This window comes from Suncus etruscus, chromosome 11, assembly GCF_024139225.1.
Source record: "Suncus etruscus isolate mSunEtr1 chromosome 11, mSunEtr1.pri.cur, whole genome shotgun sequence".
NCBI lineage: Eukaryota > Metazoa > Chordata > Mammalia > Eulipotyphla > Soricidae > Suncus > Suncus etruscus.
In genome coordinates, this window is record NC_064858.1 from 45,066,846 (window position 1) to 45,082,216 (window position 15,371).

Sequence of the window (15,371 nt, forward strand, 5' to 3'; positions counted from 1 at the left end):
CATAAATATAAAATATATAAGTAAAAGCAAAATAACTATAATCCTGTGATCATTTCTGCTTGAATTGTTGTAAACTTTCTTTCTGAATTATTTTGAATCTAATATGAAAAATGTGAGATCTCTTCTTATTGGAGACATAGCTTTACAGTAACTAAATGCAAAAAAGTAAACATATCTACTCAATTATGTATATCGATAGTGTATTTTATGCCAAGAGATATTCCATATCTAAAATATATGACAATATGTATAGACATTTTCTGTTATTAGATATTTGGGTTGCTTCCAGATTGGGACTATTATAAATTAAGATCCTGTTAAAATGTTCTAATAAGTCTTTCTGTGAACATATGTTTTACATTTCTCTAACAAATGTCTGTTCAATTTGTTTGCACATATTATTTCATTTGTTTTTCAATATTGCTATGTAGAAGTTATTTTGTATCTTCTATTAGAAGTAAAATATTGAATAAATATGTATATTTACAGTATATATGTGCACTTTTAGATAAATAACTCCAATCTATTTTTGTCTACACATTTGTGACTTATATTCTATAATTCTTTACAAATAATATTTATTCACCCCAAGTTGGCGAAAGTTTGTTATTTATTCTAGATATTTTATACTATAAATTTCATAGAGCTGAAATTAATATTATTCTGAGTGACATATTGTTTAAGTATGTTTATCTGCCTAAAAATCTTGTTTGCATTTTATCTGTCGAAAATATTTATTTTTTGTTTGATTGCTTTGACTAAAAATTTATTTGACCATGAAAGTTATCTGTATATTTAATTTTAGTATAATTTAACAGAGATCCTCTTATTGGATCATTATTTCCTGATATTTCTACCTTCCTGTGGAAATTTATATAATAAAAATCAATTACTCAAACAAGTTTCCTGAACTTCTCAAATTCATATGCTACCTACATATTCTGTCATATTAGGATGCGTTATTTAGCCATGGGCCATTTAATTAATTAAAAGTATGTAACTTGGCTATATTTTCATTATTTCTAGAATGTACTCTTCTAGGGAGAACAATAGCTAATGATGTTCAGTGTGCTGTTCTATATCCTTTCTCGTTGACAGTGATGTCTGGTACATAGTATCCACCCAATAAATCTGTATTGATCAATGGACTAGCTCCTTTTGAAGTTTAGAAGGGCTCATTTGGTTTAATTATCAATACTAAATCTTCAGAGATTTCATTGTATCCTGGCTTTCTCATATTAAACCATGAAAGAGCAGATTTTTATGTGCCATTCACTTTTAAAATAACTTTCACTTTTCTGCTTAACCTAAATCCCTCTGTTATGTTTTAAATCAGTTTCTCCTGTCTCTAGGCAGTCTATGAAAAACAGCTGTCTGCTTCTCTTTGTATCCTTTTTGTCATTCAAAAACCATCATGAAGCCAGACCTTGTTCTTTTTTTTTTTCCAGACTTTAAGAATTTTTTAACACTTCCTAAAGTCCTGGATGTCTATCCGCCAAATCCTTTCCAGTCCTCTGTCTAGTTGTAGCCTTGTTTAACAGAATTTTCTGCCACATGGAAATGTTCTATATCTGTGCTGTCCAATGCAGTAAACACTTGCCATGTGTATGTCATGAGGTCTTGAAATGTAAACTGAATTTCTACATTTCATTTTATATTTTTTTACATTTCATTTTATTTCAATTAGTTGCTTTTTAAGTATCTACATATACTAAATAAGTAATAAGTTAGCTCCACTTATTACAAACTTTATAGTAGTCAATACACTCCTAGAAAAAAACATAATGTATTTATTTTTTATTTTTATAGGAGAAATGGTGGCTTAGAAGACTATGTTTTAAGTATATCACTTCAAAATATGTTTTCATACTACATACACTTCCAAAATGCCATAACACTACACTATTGATCTTTCTGCTTCAATACTTAGCTTCATAACTTTTCTTTCAAAGGCTAAGGGTTTATTTGCACTGAATATAGACTATTTTCTTGCATTATTTCTAGATGTAATCCGTACAAGTGTTCTAATTTAGTATTTGTCTTTCTTCTTGGTACTAAACTTGTTACTGTCCTGCTTTATTATTTTGTAACAAAATGAAAAATTTCATCATATAAACAAGGACTAATTTGTTATGTGTCCAATTATACATTCTGAGTAGTTCCCACATTTTTGTGTCTACATCTTGGTTATTATAAGTAGCAATGGAATGAAAATAAGTTGCTTATCACTTTAAAATGAGAGTTTATTTCGTTCTTGAGCTAGAGACCTAGGAATGGAATCACTGAGTCATATGGTAGCTCTATTTTTTATTTTTGAAGAAATTTTTATGATATTTTTCACAGTGATTGAACCAAAAATAAATGAAGATTCTTCTTGTTCCTTATCAACACTTGCTTTTGGTCTTTTGGAATCAGATCATTTTCCTGAAGTAAGATACAACTTCATTATCATTTGGATCTGCATTTTCCTGTTAATCACTCACACTGTTTAACAATTTTTTATTTCTGTTATATTATATGTTTTTCAACATATTTAATTTAATTAATTTAAGTTAATTAAATATGTAATTAAAGTTAGAAAATATATAAATTTATATAAGCATATATAATATATAGAATGTAATATACCTTATTTTTACAAAAGAATGTTAATATATTCTTTAAAGATAATGCTTTGCTATTTAATAAATTTTCCAAAATTTTTAAAAATTTCAGTCATGCATATAGTTATTTGTTTTTATTTAGTGAGTTATATTTTATTGAATAAATTAATTTTATTAAATGAAAATTAATTTGTTATTTTACTTTATTCTTTTAATAAAATAAATAAAACTTAATTTGTTTTATTTAATAAAACCCAAATATTTTAAAGTTATGAAGCTTTCCCATAATTTTATAGCACTAAAGACTGAAAGAAATATACTGTATAGAATGTTGATTGATTAATATTGTTATATATTGTATTGCTTAAACTTTTACATAGATCTACATATATAAAGTAGACTATTACACAAATAGGCCATAGAAGAAAAAAATCTGAAGTTAAAAATGAGTGTAATAAGAATTTATAGCATGGATATGTATAAGTTAATGATATCGTCATGAAAACCAATGTCCAATAACAATATATATCCTATGATTAAGGTAGTAAAATACTCTGAAGGACTCCAATGGTCAAAAAATGTTAGAAAATGAAATGTCAAGAAAAGGCATACATGCATAAGGAATATTTATAAAAAGTCAAGTATTCCACATATTCCTTTTTGTATTGCTGTTAAAAGTTCATTAAAATATAAAATAAAAACTAAATACCTAAAAACAATAATGAATGGTATTCAGAATTAAAAATTATTTTGTAATTTGATTTTCATTTTTTTTCAGATATTTTTATTTAGCACCATGATTACAAGCATGAATGTAGTTGGAATCCAGTCATAAAACAAAACACCCCCTTCACCAGTGCAACATTCCCACCATCAATACCCCATCACCCTCCTTCCCCACCTCACCTGTATTTGAGATAGGCCTTCTATTAATCTCACTCATTAACATTGTCATAATAGTTGTTAGTATAGTTATTTCTCTAACTGCACTCACCACTTTGTGGTGAGTATCCCTCATTGTGAGATTTATGTTTTTAAATTCATAAATTTCATTATTAATTTCTATTTTGTTAATTTTAATAACTACAAATCAATGTAAAATGCTATTAATTATTTTAATAAATATGCCCATTTAACCATATTTTAACTTATGACTTTAGTGTATATGCTTTTCTAATTGTAAACAACCCTGAATTATTGGAGTTAATCCAACTTGATGATGGTACAATAAAATTAACACTGCTGTATTCAATATGAAACTATGTCATTAGGAAAAAGGCATGTGTTTTTACACAATATGCTGACATTTAAATCTAATTTTTATTATCTTTGCCAAGATTGCTACATTTATTATTGATATCTTATTCTCTCTTCTTTAATTTTTTTTTTCAGTTTTTGGGCCACACTCGGTGACACTCAAGGGGTTACTCTGGTTAAGCACTCAGAAATCGCTCCTTGCATGGGGAACCACATGGGACACGGGGATCTAACCGTGGTACATCCTAGGTTAGTGTGAGCCTTACTGCTTGCAGCACCACTCTGGTACCTTCTCTATTCCTTTTCAATGAAGTTTAAGCTTAGCAGTTTGTTTCTTAAATACTCATCATTCTTATCATAAATATGGAATCCACAAAGATTTAAAATTTGTAGACAAAAACAACTTTCACACTGATATAAAACTGCTCTGTAATATTGTATAAGTTTAGAGTGCACAATAGGTTAGATACTACATAATTGACCAGTAAAGATCCAATCCAATTCTTCAGCACACATACAATTATCCATTTTGAACTATCTGCCTTTCTTTAAACTTTCCTTCTGGTAACCACTAATTTACTATAGAGTCTTACAAGTTTTTTCCAGTTAAATTATGTATTTTCAACATGTATAACCATATTCTCTCTCTTAGTCTGGTACTTCAAAATGGCAAAATGGTCAATTTAATGGGGAGGGGAAGGAAGGGTGAGAATGCCATAGAGAACATTTCCAATCATTCACTCAATTGTATTTGAAATCTCTTAATATTAAGACAAATTATGGGAAAGTTCACGGTCATGCTTCTTCAGTGATTTGCCAATGGCAGCTTTGAACAAATGTCTGAATATATTAACAGTCTGGTAAAAAAGTTAAATTCAATATACTCATTAAAATTCATAAACTAAATAATTCTTCTTTTTTTAATCTAGTTTTTGTTGATTTCTTTGTTTTGGGGTGGATATTGAAGTAGTTGTCTATTTTTTATTTATATATTTACTTTTTCTTCCTTCTTTTCTCTTCTTCCTTTTTGCACCTTGTCATATTTCCTATCTCACGACCATGGCAACTATGTGGTGCATATTTTTATTGTTGCAGTGCTCACTGGATATCTTATTTGATTCCTCTTTTTGAACTGTTGTGGTGTTTCACCTTTTTTTCCCCTTCGCCCCTCAAACCAAGGATGAGAGCCTCTAGAATGACTCTGCTCATAGTCGGCGTAGTCGATTTTTACCCCATTATATTACTTTTCTCTTCCTCAAACAAAACCACATAACTTGAACTTTCTACTCCCGTCTCCCAATTAGAGAGGGCAGTAATGGAGGCACCAAGACCAAACAGTTATAAGACCACTAAGTAATAAACTAGACACAGAAGGGACCATGCATTCTAGTAGCCCCTAGGGGGAGAGTGGAGGATATGGGAGGCAGGCTGGGAGCGGATGTGGGAGGACAATTCGGTGGTGGGAATTCCCCTGACTCAATGTAAATATGTACCTGGAATATAACTGTGAATGATATGTAAGCCACTATAATTAAAATAAAAATTATATTAAAAATTCATATTCTATTCAATGAGGTGATTTTTGGATTTAAGACATACAAATGAGTGTTTGTCATCATTGCATCTTGGAGACATTGCTGTGGTATATGTATATATATGAAAAAGTATATAATAATAAAGTAATTTTTGTAATGAGGTAACTTTTCTCACAGTCCCCTAGTAATTTCTGTATATATATTTGGGGATCACTTTGTTATAGACTCCTCTCTATACTGAAGACAGTTATTCTATTTTCTAATTCTGGTCATCTTAAATTTTTCACCTGTTTCTGTATCCAGTAAACTTTTTAAATGTTTATGATTTTCAAGCCAGGGTAATAGTACAGAGGTTAAGGAACTTGCTCTATATGCAGCTGACCTGGGTTCTATGTCCAACTCTCCATAAGGTCAGCCAAGGGAGTGATTCACTAAGCCCAGAAAACCACAGCCATGTGTGGCTCCAAAACAAAGTAAATGAAACAAAACCCCTACAATTCTCATTCCCCAATAAAGTGAACTGATTTACCTTTCCATGAACTCAACTTTTGCTTGTATCTTGCCTGATAGGTTAATTTTTGTTTGTTTTGGTTTTATCTTGGTCATACCTGGTGGCTCTCAGAGCTTACTTCTGACTCTACTCTCTATAATTCAAATAATAGTCTATATCAATTAGAATCTTTACTCCAATACATAGTCAACTATCATTGCTCAATTTTGTGACCAGAATTGACAGAAACAAGTATGCAAATTACAAATAGTCTGGCTATAATAAATGGATATTTTTATCTTAGATTATACTTAAAATTCCCAAATTATTTTTATAGCTGATTTTAGTTTATCACTATAAATTTTATTGCTTTAGTTCTCAGTAACAGTTAAGCTAGGTATTTTTATTTATATTTGGTGGGGGTTTACACCCAGAAGCGCTCAGGGGTTACTCCTGGCTCCACACTCAGAAATCGCCCCCAACAGGCTCAGGGGACCATTTGGATGCCGGGATTCGAACCACTGTCCTTCTCTATGCAAGGCAAAAGCCTTACTGCTGTGCTATCTCTCAGGTCCCAAAGCTAGGTATTTTTAGATAGGTCTAAATACATTTGTAGTTTGGTATTAATGAGAGATCAGTGATATATATATGTATATATGTATGTATATATGTATATATAGGATAGAAGATGTGTAGTATATAAAACCACAAAGAACTTTTATACCTATAGATATAAAATAGAAGAAACATTGTTGCCTCATAATATAATCCTATTTGCATTAGTTAGAAATATCAGTCTACTGAATATCCTAAAAAGATAATAATATATCAAAGTCTAACTAAATGGATAATTTTATGCCATTGATAGCATATATAATATGTATTGCAAATTTTCAATAAAGAAGAGAGCTATAGGGCTGGAGTGGTGGTGCAAACAGTAAGGCGTGCTAGCTTAGGACAGACCTCGGTTCTATCCCGCAGCGTCCCATATGCTCACCCAAGCCAGAAGAGATTCCTGAGCGCATAGCCATGAGTAATCCCTGAGTGTCACCGGGTGTGGTCGAAAAACCAAAAAAAAAAATAAATAAATAAATAAAATAAAAGAGATATTTATAATATTTAAATTAATTATATATGAATGATCTATTCTAGAAAGATTTATTGTATATATGCTTATTTTATTTATTATGTAACAGCCAATGTTCATATATATTAGTGTCTTGTGACCTTTAGATAACAAAATCTTATGTTTCATGCATATAGAATATTTTCACACATATATATTTCATAAATATATACATACATATTTTTCATACATAAAATATTTATTTAGTCTAAATTGGGAAAACTACAATTTTAAAATATAGACATTTATGGGAATTTTTTGTTTGTTTGTTTTTGTTTTAGGGTCACACCCGGTGACTCTCAGGGGTTACACCTGGCTACGGCTATGCTCAGAAATTGCTCTTGGTTCAAGGGACCATATGGGTCTCTGGGGATCGAACCGAGGTCTGTCCTGGGTCAGCAGTGTGCAAGGGAAACACTGTACTGCTGTGCTATCTCTCCAGCCACAGGGTAATGTTTTTAATAGACTTTTTTCTCTGTTTAACCTTCCATTTAATTAAGTTACGGTTATTTCAATCTTGACCGTACTCTGGGTTTTCAGGGATCATTCCTGGCAGTGCTTCTAAGTGTCATTTACGATACTAGGAATATTTCGAACCAGAATCAGTCACCTCATCTTATGCATGTATTATCTCTCTGGCTCATCTTCCTTTTAACTCAGACGGTTGCAATTTGGGACGATATGAGGTCTCTTGTATAATTATATCATGGATAATTCAATTAAAATGAATTCTTGAGTTTCTAACCTATGAACTTAGATTAGCTTGGAGGACTATCATAAGAATCCAACTAAAGAATACATAAATCATTTTTACTGTGCTCCTTTGACTCTAATCCTTAAAAAGAACCCACTTAAAATTTGAGGTTAACTTAAGCTAATATGCACGTACATGGAAATGTAGAAAAATACTATGCCTGTAATGTTTATGGAGTTACTTAAGTTTTATGGCTTTAGATTGCCTTGTGTGCTGTTAAGAAATATTATAATGTGTTACAATCTGGGGACTTGAGGGACAAAGTAATTGTACATGGATTCTGTCTTATTTATCTTAATGTTCTTTGGCTGAAATTTCAAAGTTAAGATATCAGCAAGGGGACTTCTGAGAATTATGTTATGGGTGATTGTCCTTCCACTGTAACTTTACCTTGTCCTCTTTCTTTGCATCTTTGTTCTCATAATTAAAAATAAAAAAATTAAAAAAAGAATACATAAATCATATTTAACCAAATTCTATAACATAGGAATTATTGTTATGATTTGGATTTTGGATTTAGAACTTCTATATTTATAAATGTTGCACCTCATTGCATTGTCTACCATTTCATGTCGGTGTTCAGAAGTACTTGACCTACTCTTCATTTAATAATCTTTGTCTGACTTAAGTTGTCTCTCATCCTTTAGTCTGAAATCCTTGCTATGTTCTTCCTGAGATATTTCCCTGAGTAAATATTACCCCCAACAAACTATTATACAGAATCTGATTTTTCACTCCTCTACCATAAATTAGTATTTTCTTAATGTTTTGACTTAGAACCTGGACTATGTTATTTTTTTTTATTTTCATTAGAAGAAGGACTAGCAGGCAAGGGCCTGGATTTCATTCTCTATTTCAGCAAGGGTTGTAAAGAAAACGTTTTTTGTCATTGTCACAGATGTGCCCTTTACCCTGACCATCTGCTAACAAATGAACAGAAGGGAAGGAAAGGTAATAGTAGTTTCTCTTTCTCATTTCTCTCTCTCAATATATATTCTACTTTAATAATGATAGTATCATCATACCTTCTTACCTTAAGACTAGAATACAGCTGAACAAATATTTTGGGATACGAAGAACACACCAATTGGGCTGCAAGGGTGGTTGGTTGGGTTTTGATGGGTGGGAAGAAAAATGAAAAGGAGAAAAATATTTGTCAGAGTCATATCTAGCAAGGATCCTGTATATATACTGACCGAAAAGTGCATTCTATGGCTTTAAAAGATAATGCACTTTTCATCTATAATAATTCTTTCTTAATCCTGTGCAAGAATGTAGAGTGAACATATATTTGATATTTTTAGCCTCAAGCCATTTTCCCATTGTACTAGATCCATGTATAATAACAGTTTAAGTTTCAAAAAAGCTGTGCTCTGGCCTGATATATCAGGATTTCACTGATTTGTGTCTCAGTATACAGATGTATCCTTTAACCAGAAGATCTTCAATCAAAATTTTACTGAATTAAATAATCTGAATTATAGCCAGGAAAGAGAGAGTTTGGCAAGCAGTCTAAAGGCTTTTAACCTTCCATCGTCTTGTGAATTCTAATTAGGCAAATCAAGAATTTGGGTTCTGTGTCAGAGCATTCTGCCCTCAAACAGAACTACACCATTAGCATGGAAAGACATCATCAGTATGGAAAGGACAAACATCAGCAGAACTCCGGATGAGGGAGTTTCCATTAAGAAAAACACCATTAAAACACATAGTGTTTTTCACAGTGTTCTATTTTTATCACATCAGAGAAAATGAGGATCTCTGATTTTTTCAAATCAAGAAAACCAAGGTTTCACCAATAAACAGCTTTTTATTTTATTTGATGCTTTATTTTCTGAGTAGCTTGATCAAGTTGCTAGTTTATGATCTTTGAAATACTGAGACTTTTCCTTAATAAAGGAAAGAAAAGTCTTTGTTCTTAAGAATAAAACAATTGCTTTATTTGTTAAAATATTAAAATATATTCCAGATACTTAAATTTTTATGATTTTTTATTATATATTGTGATAGAAACTACTTTTAGAATTCAGCCACTAAATACATGGTCAGTGACCTTTTGAGAATACTATTCTAAGTCTTTACTTATTCATCAGAATTTCAGATTTTGTGACTCAGAAATGTATTTTAATGATCAGGAAATCTACTTATCTAATGTAAATATTGGTGTAGAAAGTCATTTAGAAGAATTATTTATTAGGTGTTGGTAATTTTAATGAAGTGAGGATAGATAGTTCACATGATCTGTCACTTGCTGTCTTTTGTGAAAGTTGCAGGAGAAAAAAATCACTTCTGTGTAAGGCTTCATGAGTCATTTGTCTTTATTATTCCTAGGACAACAGTTGGGCATAGGGGATTTCAAGAAGAAGCTTAACACTGTTAGTTAAATGAAAGTACTGTGCTATTTAATCTTTGCAACTTCTATACTTGCGGATAATGGTTGCTCAGGAAATAAAACTCGCTTGGAAGAATTTGTTAGGTATCATTGCATTGAGATACTATTGTGTTGAGTTTTATTGCATCCCATTTCCCTGTAGAATTGTCCTTGAAACTCAGTTATAGAGGTCTGAGTGAGAATATAGCTTGTATCTTCACATGTTAATTTCTTTTTCGTGACAGGCATTAATACTGTTGCATTGAGTATTACCATGTTGAATTTTACTACATCCCATTTTCCAATGAAATTGTCCTTGAAACTCAGTGGTAAGTTTAAAAGGGAAAACACAGATCATATTTTTCACACAATGGTTTCTTTTTAGCATTGGGGACCGAGCCCTGAGTCTCATGCTTGCAAGCTTGTGCTTTGCCACTGAGTTACACCCCACAACGGATAAATCATTTTCAATGTCTATGCATATAATGCAATCAAATTCAAAGACTATGTATAAGATCATACATGCAGAATATTAGTCTTCCACGCACTAATTTAAAAATAGTACACAATGGCAAGTGTGTTGTATGTAGAAAAGTTTAAAGCATTAAAAGACAATGAGGAAATATAAATCTATTACAATTTATTTTGTGATCAAAACTGATAACAGACCAGAGAGATAGCATGGAGGAAGCACGTTTACCTTGCATGCAGAGGGTAGTGGTTCGAAACCCGACATCCCATATGGTCACTCCCGGAGCCTGCCAGGAGTGATTTCTGAGCGTAGAGCCAGGAGTAAATCCTGAGCGCCGCTGGGCTTGACCCAAAAACAAACAAACAAACAAACAAAAACAAACAAAAACAAAACAAAGTTTCTCGATATGAACAGGGCTCAGATGGGGTTCAGGTGCAGAAACCCCTTAGTGTCAGGCCTAAGCAGGTTTCATCATATCCATTCCTGGCTTGATTCTGTGTTTGATTTGGGGGCCGAAAAGGTGGTGCTACAGATAAGGTGTCTGCCTTACAAGCGCTACCCTAGGACACTAGGACAGATCGCGGTTCGAGCCAGGGGTAATTTCTGAATATATAGCCAGGAGTAACCCCTGAGCATCAATGGGTGTGGCCCAAAAATAAAAAAAATCTGATAACAATTATTTTATTGGTTTGGGCCCTAGAAATATTATCGTAGGTATACATTAAGAATTGTTTGTTGTTGTTTGGGAATCACACAACTCCTGTTGCTCCAGGATTTATTCCTGCCTCTGATTCAGGGACCACTCCTAGCGGTGCTCGGAGTATCAAATGGTATTTGGGGATAGAACTTGGGTCTGCTATGTGTAAGACTAGCTCTATTTTGTAATGTCTCTTAAACAATTAACAAGTCTTTATTATCCATATCAAACAGGAGTTGATGTAGACGCCACAGATTGAAACACTGGGCACTTCACTGGTTACATGGAGGTTGACCAAGTGGTATGTATTGTGGTAGACCTCTTTTTTGATGGAGGAAAGATAATATAGCAGTAGGGTGTTCCCTTGAATGTGGTACATGAGGCTTAGAGCTCAGTCATTCCATATGGTTCTCAGCCCTGAGCACCTTCAGGAGTGATTTTTGTGTGCAGAGTCAGAAGGAACACCTGAGCCTAATGGTGTGTGCTATCCCCCCCCCCAAAAGAAGTCTTTATTGTGGTGACACCCCCTACACTGCAGCTTCCCATAAGGCAACAATAGAACATCATTTAAGATCAGAAAGAAAGTTCAGGGGTTAGAGTACATGTCATATATAGATGCACAATACAGGTTTCAGGCACATTAATTTCTGGCACATTTCTGTTCATCATCAATTTCTGGCACATCAAAGCTCCCAGAGCATTGTTGAATGTGAACCCTGAGACCCCTGAGCATCCCTGGATATGACCCCAGAATCCTGAAGCACCCATGGAGTATCCATGTTAGACTTATTGGTAAAAGGTCAAGTATTACTTGAAATAGATCACAGATTTTCTGAGCATTGCTTGGGAAGCCACCTTCAAAACAGGCATATAATGTGATATTTTTATTTTATTAACTTAATAAAATACCAAAGCCATTTTCTCTCAGGAAAGTATTTTGTTATTATACTTACATTTGCTTCTATGAAGGTTTTTATTATGCAGAAATATCATTTTGGAGTTGTATTTTTGGGGAATGCTAGTTGACTGATGGATAAGTCAAAACAGTGGTTATTAGATTTAAAAATTATCCATTGAACACAAAGTACAATACACTTTAATAATATTTTTGATTTATTAGGTTTTAAATTTGAAAATGTTTGCTTTTGTTGCTTAATTAGATCTTAAAATATAAAGAGTTCGTACTTAGAATGTTTGTTTTTATTTAAAATTATAATTAGGAAAATGGGGCTGGAGAGATAGCACAGCAGTGTACCTTGTACAAGACTGACCTTGAGGGGCCGGGCGGTGGCGCTGGAGGTAAGGTGCCTGCCTTGCCTGCGCTAACCTAGGACGGACCACGGTTCGATCCCCCGGTGTCCCATATGGTCCCCTAAGAAGCCAGGAGCAACTTCTGAGCGCATAGCCAGGAGTAACCCCTGAGCGTCACAGGGTGTGGCCCAAAAACCAAAAAAAAAAAAAAAAAAAAAAAAAAAAAAAAAAAAAAAGACTGACCTTGAATAGACCCGGGTTTAATCCCTGGCTTCCAAAATGGTCCCTTGTGCCTGCCAGGAGGGATTTCTGAGCTCAGAGCTAGGAGTAACCCCTGAGAACCACTAGGTGTGTCCCCCCCAAAATTATAATTATGAAAATGAGTGAATGTTATAGAATTTTTTTAATTTGGAAAAGAATGAAACACAATTCAATAATAAAAAATATTTTTTATTTGATGCCATCTCCCAAAAGTCTTGAATCAAGATTAGAAAGGCAGGAATTTATTATTGATGTTGAGTAAATGAGAGACTTTAAAGATAGCTGTCATCAATTGATAATTTATAGAATGTTATTTGACAGATAAAAATATGCTATTTTTCTCTTATTAGTACTGTGGAATTTACATGTTTACATATTAGAAAAAAAACTTTACTGAGGTTTGCAATAATAATCTTATTAATGTCCTAAGTTTCCTCTTCTTATTTTTTAGACAATGTTTATAGATACATAAGCAAGTAAAATCATTCAGATCACAGAACTAGATTGTGGAGTAAAGGGATCTTGAAGTCACTTTAACATAGACAGTCATCACTTTCTCAGCTTGGGGCTGTTCTCAACTTAATTGTGATCTTTATGATAATTATTCAATAAGTCAAAACTGCACATATTTTTTCTGCCTCAATTTTTATACAAAAGTATGAAGAAATAATGTTTGTGAGTCTTAAAAGATGAGAGCTAATCTATTGGTAAAATATTATATAAATAATACATAGTAAAGACTATCTCAATGTAACATAAGAAAAATATTTATACATGTATCAATCTTGTATATATACTAATATTGTCTACACAGCTATATACTTTGTATGAAAAATAAAAAATTGAATTTGGAGTTTAAAATATAAATTTATTTATAACCTGTTTCATTAAACTTATGAAAAAAATACTGTATATACTTGAGTATAAGCCAAACCAAGTATAAGCTGGCCCCCTTAATTTTATCTTAAAAACTGGGAAAACTTAGTGACTAGAGTATAAGTTGAGGTGGAAAATGCAGCAGCCCCTGGTAAATTTCAAACATAAAAATATATATCCATGGGGCCAGAGTGGTGGTGCAAGCGGTAGGGCTTCATGCTCTGACCTAGGACGAATGCGGTTCTATCTCCTGGCATCCCATATGGTCCCCCAAGCCAGGAGCAATTTTTAAGTGCATAGCCAGGAGTAACCCCTGAGCATCACTGGTGTGGCCCCAAAACCAAAAAAAAAAGAAAACAAATAAAAATAATATATATACCCCAAACAATTACAATAATTGAAAAATCAGTAAGTAAATGAATAAATACATGATTGCATTTACAATACATGATTGTTTGATATACTGTATACCATTAACATACCACATTAACCCATAGTATTCAATGGCAACTTTAATAAAGTGAATAAGCCATTTGTAAATAAAAAGCATTGTAAATAAATGGTTAAAAACCCTGAATTCTTATATTCCAAAACCCCTGGTTATAAGGATTCAGAATTTATAAACATTTATTTACAAGACTTTACTGCCTTAAATGAGTTTTTCACTTTATTAAATGTGCCAGTGAATATTGTGGGTTAAGTTGTTCAGTAGCATACAGTTTAGTTTAGCCACTTACCTCTTCAGCTCAGCCATGACTTGTGGACTGAGCTGAAGCACAGCCCCCTCCAGAAGATGGCAGAAAACGATTGGAGACTATGTGCATCTGAGTATAAGCCGAGTTCAGGCTTCTGGTATCTTGCATTTAGTACTAAAGTAGAATATTTTGTATAATTTATAAAACTAAAAGATTTTTAACATAAAACATGTGTGGTCACTTTCATTGAGATACTATTAATGCTATGTAAATTTTTTTCACAGTGATATGTTCAATACTTTCACAGAAAATAGAGGAAAATATTTCTTATCTTTTTTTTTTTTTAAATATGGAATGCTTCACGAATTTGCGTGTCATCCTTGCCCAGGGGCCATGCTAATGCTAATCTTCTCTGTATCATTCCAATTTCAGTATATGTGCTGCTGAAGCGAACACTGTTTCTTATCTTCTAAATGTCTGTATATTTTAGTCTGGAGTCTGAGTACTTAACAGGGAAGCCACGTATGGGATATTCCATTTGTTCCCCTAAATACCATACTCTACTAATTCTATTCTTTGTCTTCTGTTGGCATCTATAAAGTTAGTATAGATCGTTGTCTTTGAAACAATTTCAGCTTCAAATATTTGCCTCTACATTTTCTGTATTTTGTGGACTGCTTCAGGCCAATTTTATGTTAAAGAATGTCAATTTATTACTTTGTTGGAAGAAGTAAGAGGAAAAAGAATTTCTTAAATTAATTTTTTAGACCATACTTTGTCCAGATTTCAAACTTCTATATACTGATTTTTTTTTCTATTATTGAGTTTCTTTAAACGAGGTTTTGAGCTATTCATTGCTTGTGATTCACTACCAATCTTCCTTATAAAAACTATTTCACTTTTGGTTCAAGGCAACTATGAAATTTGTAGTTTTCCTCTGAAATGGTCTATCACCCAAGTATCAACAAGACCTACTTTTAACA

At 32.5% G+C, this 15,371-nt stretch overlaps 1 pseudogene; it reads right to left on the reverse strand.

Moving 5' to 3' along the window:
• Nucleotides 1-14,731: 14,731 nt before the first annotated feature.
• LOC126023607 (uncharacterized) lies at nt 14,732-14,844 on the reverse strand (annotated as a pseudogene).
• Between the last annotated feature and the right edge of the window lie 527 nt (nt 14,845-15,371).